The sequence below is a fragment of the Pinus tabuliformis genome, chromosome 2_2 (assembly GCF_031772625.1).
Source record: "Pinus tabuliformis cultivar Carrire ecotype Pingquan chromosome 2_2, CPIR1, whole genome shotgun sequence".
Taxonomy (NCBI): Eukaryota; Viridiplantae; Streptophyta; class Pinopsida; order Pinales; family Pinaceae; genus Pinus; species Pinus tabuliformis.
In genome coordinates, this window is record NC_142300.1 from 906,630,186 (window position 1) to 906,640,943 (window position 10,758).

Sequence of the window (10,758 nt, forward strand, 5' to 3'; positions counted from 1 at the left end):
AAAACTACCCACGTATGTCCCTCCACAGAAAGGGAAAACCAAAGTGCCGAAGGACTTGGATGAAACCAAGAGTTCACTCCAGACCTCGCTCCTCCCAGATGGAATAGTGTTTGAATGCGCACACCTGGGCCGTGTGCCAACCATGAAATTTGAAGACTGGGACCTCGTTGATCGTGAGAAGTTCCTGCACCTAAATACAGGGAACCTAATGAAGCATAATACTGCGAGGGAGGTGATAACGTTAGAGTCACCGAAGTGGTTGTGTGGTGTTGAAAAGGCCTGGTTGCTACACTTATTATGGATACCACATTTCCACCGTGTGCCCATCACCATTTTTGTCATTAGGTAGCTGCTCTACTTGGTGCATCATGGGTATCTATGGCTGGAGGAGCCTATCCCCATCATGGCAGACCTAATCCACCGCATTTCTCGGCTCCCCTACAAAGGAAAGGACCCCACGACCATAGCCAAAGGGAAGGGTAACTATTTGGCTCTTGCAGAAGCCATGAAGGAAAAATACAAGCTAGAGAAGAAGAAGAGGGGCTACACCATTGCTAGCATCAAGGACAAAGGGGTATACATAGCAACCCAACTCCTGGCTTACAAAGTTATGAGGGAGTGCCATGTTGATGAGGTACGGGTGATATTGGTTGCATTGGCTGAGCAGTGCATAGAGGGGGTCCAGTTCAACTGGTCTGAACTCCTCTACAAGGAAATTTTGCAAAATTGTCGCGAAGCCTAGGAGCAGGGTAAAACCTTCCACTACACGTATTTGTTGTTATCCATCATGCTCTTAGCGGGGGAACTACCAGAAGACAGTCAACTCCCAAACAGTGACAGAGACTTACCATAGGCTAAGAAGTATGCTTCAATCTGGGCCACAAAGGACGCGAAACAGATACGTGATACGAAAATCTTCTGGGTGCTCATGGAGAAGAGCATCTGGATGTGGATCAATCAGAGGTTGTGCCTGTCACCTACAATGTACAATAGTCTGAAGAGTTTTGCAGAGTTTAAAGCCAACATGCATAATGTCTACATCAGGGCACGCAAGGATACAACGAAGCAGTGGACGAAGCTCCCATTTATAGCCACCGACGATGCCATCTTCACTATCTTAGAGACATGGCGTCCGGAATGGCGTGCCCCAAATCTGGCAGAACTAGAGAAGACGACAAAAAAGAAGAAAAAGGATGATGCCAAGTTGCATGTCACCCAATTAGCTGAAAAAAGGTGGTAGGAAACAACAACAACTAAGGAAAAGGCAGCGCGGGAAGTGACACAAAAGGCCATAGAGCAGAAAAAGGTTGCAGAAGCAGCAACAAAAACATAGGTGGCAAAGGCAGCAACCGCGAAGGTGGATGAGGACCAAGAAATGTATTTGCAAGGGCAGGAGGCAGAGGAAAAAGGAAACAACAAAAGGGAGTGTGGACCCAGGGACCACATCCACACAGTTGAAGTGGCCACACATCAGAGAACGAGCAGGACCAAGGAAGAAGGTTAAGGCCTCGAAGTTGGAAATTGACCTGATCACCTTATCTGAAGGTGATATCCATGACATCAGCGAGACATTCTGCGATGTCACGAATGAAGTGCCTCAGGATTTTATGAAGGAGAATTAGCCTATGTTGGGGGCCCTCAGGGTGCAACTGCAGGAGTTACAGGTGCTGCCCCTTAGGTGGGTCTTTTCTACCTACCTCGTAGCAAGATCCTCGGCGATAGAGCAGATGCTATGCGCATGGATGGGAAACACGATAGTGTTACTGGAAGGGGCCCTAGTCACAACAAATATGACTGATAGGTTTTTGGTTAACATGTTGAAAGGCCTTGGCCTTAATTTGGCTGCCCTTCTGCAAGAAACGTTGTATCAGCTACAGGATGGGATGATGATAGAGTTGTGCACTAGGGAAAGCTGCGTGATCCAAGTTCTTAGCAAACAGAAGATAAACACAGAATAACTCACCTTGCAACATGACGAATTGGTGTCACAAAATCAACATTTGGAGAAGATGGTAGATGACGCTTGCCGACGTGTCCTGGAGCTAGCCATCCCAGCAGATCTACCGATAGAGGTGTGGATCCACCAATTGGCAACTGGAGTTCGCAAGGCTAAGGAAGAAACGACAAAGTTTCAGCTAGAGCTGAATCTTCAAATCGCTGAGTTGTGGTTAAAGGCGTAGCCTTCCACTCCCTTGGAAGTGAGAGAACAGTGTGCTAGTGCTATCACAGCAGGATTGGAAGGAATTGGGGATGCAGTGCAAGACTATACTAGCATGTTGGAACAAGCACTTGAGGTCCTCACGACTTTGCAGGAGGACCCCAACATCCAGCGCCTGGAGACAAAGGTGCAATAACTCCAAAAGAAATACGACAATGTCCAAGGAACTATGTAGACAGTCGTCCTCACTCAGCGGCTTGTGAGGATGCAGCAAGCTAGGGAACTAAAGGAGCAGGTGGACACTGTGCGACACAAGGAGACAACTCTCAAAGTGCGTGTTCAGCCATGGATTGACGAGGCCTTCACGATCACGGTGCATATAAAGGGAAAGCTTGCGCACATACAGGGGATGCACACGCAGATGCAGGGAATCACACCAGACTATTCGAGAACAGTTAGAGGGACTCCACACCAAGATCACTGCACCATCAGAGTGACTTGAGGGCAAGTCATGATGTTTGTGTTGGGGGCCTATTGGGCATGGAATCCCTCCACGGCATGTTTTTGGGCTCAAAGCCCAAGTTTTGAGTTTATTATTTTAAAGCTCCGCAAATTGCGAGCGTGAAATGTATGTTAGAATCATAGGGTTGTCCACCCTAGTCTTGACTATAAGTTTGGCCTACCCATGGTCCACGAACCATGGGATCGTATAAATAGAGCGAGGCTCTAATTTTTAAAGTGGGGTTACGGGTACCCCTGAAACCCCCTGTTAACTACGTGGAAAGAATATAACACAACCCAACATTCTCCCACTTGTTGTTTTCTTTCCACAAGGGGCCACAGGAGAGCTTAGTCATTTTTCCAGCCCTGAAATGCCCATTGTTTCTCTACACCAGGAGAACTTTTCAAAGCTCACAGATTTTGTGAATGCATCTGTAGTATTCTTCAAAGTGTCCACCTTTACCAGCAACACCTTTTTGTCTTCTATCATATCCCTCACAAAGTGATACTGAACATCAATGTGCTTTGTCTTTGAATGATATGCAAGGCTCTTTGCTAAGAAAATTGCACTTTGGCTGTCACAGTCTATCCTTACAGCTTCTTGTACTAACCCCATACTTGAACACAATATCTACAACCAAACTGCTTCCTTGCATGCATGAGTGGCTGCCATGTATTCTGCCTCTGTAGTTGATAGTTCCATTAAAAATTGTTTCTTACTCATCCAACTGACTGCACCTCCAAATAGGTGAAACACATACCCACTTGTAGATCTTCTCTGATCCAGATCTCCAGCCTAGTCTGCATCAACAAAGCCATGAATATCCAACACTCTGTCCAATCCTGGTCTTCCTTGGTAGCACAAACCATAATCACTAGTGCCATGCAAATACTTGAAAACCCGCTTCACTACTGTCCAATGCTCCTTTCCTAGTTTTGACATAAACCTGCTCAATACTCCCATTGCATGTGTAGTGTCTGGTCTAGTATAGACCATTGCATACATCAGGCTACCGACTGCACTTGCATATGGAACACTGGACATATCCTCTTCCTCTTCTTGTGTCTTGGGACACTATTCAGCAGATAACTTTACACCTACAGGAATAGGAACCTTCACTGGTTTACTACCCTGCATATTAAACCTCTGCAATATTTTCTCGACATACTTCCTCTGGTTTAACCAGAGCTTCCTCTTTTCCTGATCTCTTTTAATTTCCATGCCCAAAATATAGTTTGCAGCACCAAGATCCTTCATGTCGGATTTGGAGGACAATTGGGTCTTCAAATCCTGGATAATTTCTTTATCATTTCCAACTAGCAACATATCATCCACATACAAGACTAGATAAATAACATGGTCACCAATTAATTTAAAAATACACACAATGATCTGCTTTGCTTCTGGTGAAACCAAGTCCCCATATAAATGTATCAAATTTCTGATACCACATCCTTGGTGACTATTTTAACCCATACAGAGACTTCTTTAACTTGCATACCAGTTCTTTCTTACCCTTCACCGTAAAGCCTTCAGGTTGTTTCATGTATATCTCCTCTTCTAGATCCCCATAAAGAAATGTTGTCTTCACATCCATCTGTTCTACCTCAAAATCAAAAGTAGCAGCAACAGGAGAAAAAATATCACCAAAATCAATTCCCGACACCTGGGAATAACCTTTTGCTACCAACCGAGCTTTGTATTTCTCCACTTTTCCTTGTGCATTTGTCTTCTTTTTTGAACACCCATTTGCTACCAATGGGTTTCCTTCCAGCCGGCAACTCCACCAGATCCCAAGCCTCATTTTTGTGAAAAGATCCCATTTCATCAACTAGGGCCTCTTTCCAGAGTTTTCCATCCTCTGAATCCACTGCTTCCTGCACAGTTCTGGGATCATCATCAGTAATAGATAAAGAAAAATTTGAACAAAATGCAGATGGACTATACCTTTCTGGCTACCTTCTTTCTTGAATTGATCTTCTTACACTCGAAGTTTGTGGCTCTTCAGCTTCTGATTCCTCCTCTACTATAGAGTCTGATTCTTCCTCCTTTAGCTCAAACTCTATCTTCTCAGGTTCCTTTGGTTGGACTTCATGTTTAATAAATCTTTCACCTCTCTGAACACCACATCTTGGCTGTACACAACCTTCCTTATTACTGGGTTCCAAAGCTTATAACCCTTCAAACCATCCTTATACCCAATAAAGATGCACTTTTTAGATTTACTATCCAACTTGGTTCATTTCTTCTTTGGAACATGTACATATGCATCACATCCAAATACCCTCAGATGTGAAAGAGAGGGTTTCTTACCAATCCATACCTCTTGTGCAGTCTTATCCTCCAACGCTGATGAAGGTGACCTATTGACCAGGTAAAATACAGTATCCACCACCTCTGCCCAGAATTCCTGTCCTAACCCAGCACCACTGAGCATGCTTCTTGCCCTTTCCATCAATGTCTTATTCATTCTTTCTACAACTCCATTTTTCTAAGGTGTATATGGAGTAGTCTTCTGCCATGCTATACCACACTTCTTACAGAATTCTTCAAATTCCTTACTGAAAAACTCTCCACCGTTATCTGTCCTCAACACCTTTATCTTCTTCTCTGTTTGGTTTTCCACCAGAGCCTTAAATTCTTTAAACCTGTCAAAGACTTCAGATTTCTTCTTAAGGAAATATATCCATGTATTCCTTGAGAAGTCATCTATAAATGATACATAGTACACAGACTTACCCAGTGATGGAACCTTCACAGGTCCAAACACATCACTGTGCACAAGTTCTAATATCTGTTTTGCCCTCTTACTACCAGAGGGGAAACTCACCCGATTCTGCTTCCCATATACACAATTTTCACAAAAATAAAAATCTAGAGAGTTATTACTCATACCTTCTACCATACCTTTACCATGAAGTATCTGAAGGCCCTTTTCTCCAATATGTCCAAGCCTTTGATGCCACAGCATGGTATTCTCTCTAGAGACCATTAGACTTTCTGCTCCACTTTTAGGAACCACAGAGCTATTGCACCCATCAATAATAGTGTTACCTTGTAGCTTGTACAGAGTTCCAATATAATCTACCTGCATCAATACCAGTGCTCCCCGAACCATCTTGCAGGTATCCTTCTCGAACACTGCTTTTACACCTGCATCATCCAGCTTATTAATAGAAATCAGATTTTTGGCTAATGCAAGAATATGTAGAACACCTGGAAGCGTTCTAACCCTTCCACCTTGCAACTTCAACTTTACTTTTCCACGACCAATGATTCTAGCCTTCCTGTCATCCCCCAAGAAGACATCACCACCATCATATTTCTCATACTCGTAGAACCACTCTCTATGGGGAGTGAAATGAAAGGATGCACCTGAGTCAATCAATCATGCCTAATGATCTACATGTGTACTTTAAGAAGCCAAGTACACATCTCCACCTTCATCTGAGGTGGTTTTCGCCTTTGTAGAAGGAGCATCATCAGATCCCTTTCCTTTATCAGGAGCTTTAGATTTATAGTCCCTTTTGAAGTGCCCTTCCTTTCCACATTTCCAGCACACCACCTTTACAAGTTTTCCTAGAGATTTAGATCTCCCACTCGATGAATTTTTTTTTTTTATGTTCTAGGACCGTCCTCGTACAGACAAGGCATGACCATTCTGGCTCTCCATATTTTTCCATCTCATCTCCTTCGTCAGCAAGGATGAGACTATTTCATCAAAGTGCAAGGCAGTTGCATTGCTACCTATTGCAATAACCAGACTATCCCACGAATCTGGTAGAGAACACAACAAACTGATGCACTTATCTTCATCTGAAATTTTAATATCAACAGATGCTAACTGACTTACCACAGTATTAAACGCATTCAAATTATCTATCACTGAGTCTCCATCTTTCATCCTTAGGTTATACAACTCTTTCCATAGGAACAATTTGTTCACCAAAGACTTAGATTGGTACAAAGTCCCTAACTTGTCCCACAAAGCCTTTGCCGTAGCTTCCCCTGATACATTCAGCAATACTAAATCTAAGACACACAATCGTATTGTGCTCTTTGCCTTTCAATCCAGCTTCTTCGATTCTTCATCGGTCACTCCCGTTGGTTTAGTACCTGGATCTACAGTGATCCACTGATATTTATCCACCAACAGATCCTCCATCTTGAGTTTCCACAACTCAAAACTCTGACCATTAAATTTCTCGATTGCTATCTTTCCACCACTCGCCATCTTCTTTCACCACCAGAATCGATCTCGTAGATCTCCCACTAAACACGGTGTACCACAGGCCCGAGTGAAACCCCTCAGCAACAAAGGCGTCCCCTTGAAGCCAAAATAGCTCCGATACCAAATGTAGGTTTTAACCCCATACAAAAATTACCTGCATATGAATTCTAAAACATAGAACAATAAACAATGCGAGAGCATAACACATAAAACACATATATAGAGAGATTTTCCCACTAGATCCCAAAAACAAGACTACCAGCTTGATTCTTCATTATGTTCCTTTCAATGTTATAATACATATTTATACATGTCGAAGCATCCAATACCATGGACCAAAAACCATCGCATCCAATACCATGGACCGAAAACCATTGCGTCCAATACCTTGGACCGAAAAACCATCGCATCCAAAAAGCATGTGCAAAAATCATGCACAAAACCATAGGTGGGTCCGCCCAACCTAACATAGGGTCCAAAATCAAAATTTTCTAGGGCGCTGCCCCGGACCCCATAAAGTGGGGTTATGGGTACCCCTCAAACCCCCTATTAACTACATGGAAAGAATATAACACAACCCAACAAACACAACCAGTGTCTACAACATCTACATCATAAACAGGTACATCAGGTGATGAAGCAGCAAAATTGGTTAAATATATGGAAGAAATGTCCATACAAACCACAGAAATGAATAATCTCAAAGAGAATGTGACAAGCTTGGAAACTGATTACAAGCTTGCCAAAATCATGCACAAAGAAGAAGTACAAAAGGCTGCTAGGATGAGTGAAAGATTGAAAGCCCAAGAAAAGGACTTAACACTAAAAGAACCCCTTGGGTAGGCTAAGGAACAACTATGGGACAATATCATTGACTCTGTCAATGATATTTGTGTTGGGTTGTGTTGTATTCTTTCCACAGCTAGCCCATGTACTTAATCGAGGGGTTAGAAGGGGGGTGGAGCCTGGTCTTCGTTGCGCCGATTACATAGCAAGGGGAGTCACAGGGGGTTTGAGGGGTGCAGGTAACCCCACTTTATGGGGTCTTGGGCAGCGCCCTAGAAATTTTTGTTTTTGGACCCTATATTAGGTTGGGCAGACCTACCTATGGTTTTGTGCATGATTTTTCGCACATGGTTTTCGATGCGATGGTTTTCAAACCATGGTTTTGGACGCGATGGTTTCTGGTCCATGGTATTGGATGATTCGACATGTATAAATATGTATAGTAACATTGAAAGGAAAATAAGGAAAAATCAAGCTCGTAGTCTTGGTTTTAGGATCCAAGGGAAAATCTCTGTGTATATGTGTTTTATGTGTCATGCTTTCACATTGTTTATTTTCTATGTTTTAGAATTCATATGTAGGTAATTTCTGTATGAGGTTAAAATATACAGACACAGGAGGGTTACAACAAAAAAATGAGATAGGTAGCAAGAGATCAAGTAAATGCATCATCAATGAAGGCATTGCCAATAGGCAGAGTACTCTACCAAACTTTTGAAAACTTGTTTTACCTCCAGCATGAGGTAAAACACTTGTTTATCAATAAGCTTACTTTTTCCAAATACACAGAGGCAGATGAAACATATAGAAATATGTTGAAAATCCAACTACCTGATGCTGAAACATGGGCAAAATTAACTGATTTACTATAGTAAAATGCAGTAAAAAGGTTAATGTAAAGTAAAAATAAATCAGCATGGTAAAAGGATGTTGATAGATCATCAGAGTCAAAGCATATTAGAGTCAAAGTGTATTAGATGAAAGGCTAAATTAAATGAAGCATCCAGCATGAAAAATCAAACAACAAAGCAGATTAAGGAGAAAAATATCAAAGCCAGCATAACCAAAATAAAAGGGACAGCATGAAATAGTTCAATAGCTATCTCTATCTTCTTGCAAGAAGATATTTTTATTCCCTAGATTAAATCTTAAATTAGTTTGAGATATTTTGTAATAAACTTATGTATAAATACTTCACAATTCGAAGTATGTAGGGTGGATTCTATTAGACATTTCTGTAGGATTTTTTATCAGAAGACCCATAGGGTTATTTTATCATTTCCTAAGCCGGCAAGTTGGATTGATAAACATAGATCAGAAATTTCCAAGGATTCATGTGTTGAGCGAATTTCAAACAATTATTTTCATGTGTTATTGCTATTTTTCTCAAAGTTATTCATAATCTTTAATGTGTTTCTCAAACTAAATGTTATAACGGGAATAATACTTCAGAACTTGTTTAATTACACTCCATCTTAATAGTTATGCATTTAAATGTTTTCTTCTGATATTTAAATTAAAGAATTCTTAATATCTCTTTAGTTTAGATTGATTTCTTCATGTTGGGTACCAGAGGGCCCGTGAAATAGTTTTGGGACTCAAAGCCCGCAGTTTTGGGAAAAGGTATGGTAAGGACTCTGCGAAGTGCGTGGAGGGCGAATTGTAAAGGAGTCAAGTCAAAGGGTTGTCCACCCAGTGATAATGTAAAATAATAGGAAGTGAGTCAGCCCACCCATGGTCCACGGACCATGGAAATGTATAAATAGATCAAGGCTTTAGAGTTAGAAGTCAATTTTTTTTGGTATGTACTTTTGGATCTGGAATGTAATGGGTTTTTGAAGAGAGAATTCTTGGAGTGTCTGTAAGTCTGAGTCAAGGGTGTTGGTAGGTAGATAGAGGCTCTGCAGCTATGTGCACAGAACCCTGTAGCTGAGTGCACAAGGCGGATCTAGATGTATTGACAAAAGTATTGAATAAAGCTAAGTTGGTTCGGAAATACTGTGTTAAATCTGAAATATTGTGGATCTGGTTAATTTGTGATTAATATATCTATTTGATCTATGCACATATGCTTATATTATGAGTTTATGCAAATCTATAACTTTTCTGGGTGTGCGAACTGGTTATATTTATTAAATGTTAGCTTAAAGACCGTAAAAGGTAGATCTGATCTATAATAACTCATTAGTAATAAGTATCAAGGAATTGATGTATCCTGGATCTACACAGAAATAGAGTAGCGCAAGGCCATAGAACGACGCGCGAAACCTCAAGACCACATCAGGATATCCCAAGGGTGCAGAAACCTAGTTCCAACACCCTCCCTTGCTACCTCGAGTGAGACCTCAGTCTGCGCTCTGTGGGATGTTGCCGAAAGGGCTGGTAGCTGCGGGATTTCTTTTGGCTAAATAACTATTCTGAACTTGTGTCAGGCCCATATAATCCAACACTTCAATATCCAGGTTAAAGGATTCTTAATTTCCCTTTGACCTTGATTATCCCTTCATTCATCATTCATTGTGAAAATCAATTTGAAAGAAGGATATAATTTTTCTCTTTGTTTTCAAAATGGTCTTTTTTCCCTCTTATTTTTTTGGATCAACTAGATATTTATTAAATCCTTATGAAAATAAGTCACTGGTGATCGTATCAATACATGACCCAACAGCCCGATCCGAAGTGAGCTATGGGATCGGAGGGAATTGATGAAGGTGAGTGGAAAAGTTTTTATCTGAGTATATAAGGTATCTTAATTTGGTATCATCAGGTGGAGCAAGGATAGAACTTCTGTCACAAAAAATGGAAAGAGTTATACAAAAATTGGATCAATGATAGCAACCCAAAAACATGAAAAAGAAAAAGGGGGATACTTTTTATCGAAAACTTATAGCAGCTTTCCAAACAAAGGCTAAGAGAAAAGAGAGTGTTGTCGCCACAACCACCAACCTATTAAAACCTACTCTGGTAGCATATTTAAATGGACCCCCTAGAAGTTTGATCTTTTATTTCTCATAATGATAACTCTTTGAATGCTTTATTTTTATCCTAGGGATTTTAACTCTCTGCCGAGTCAAATCTTCA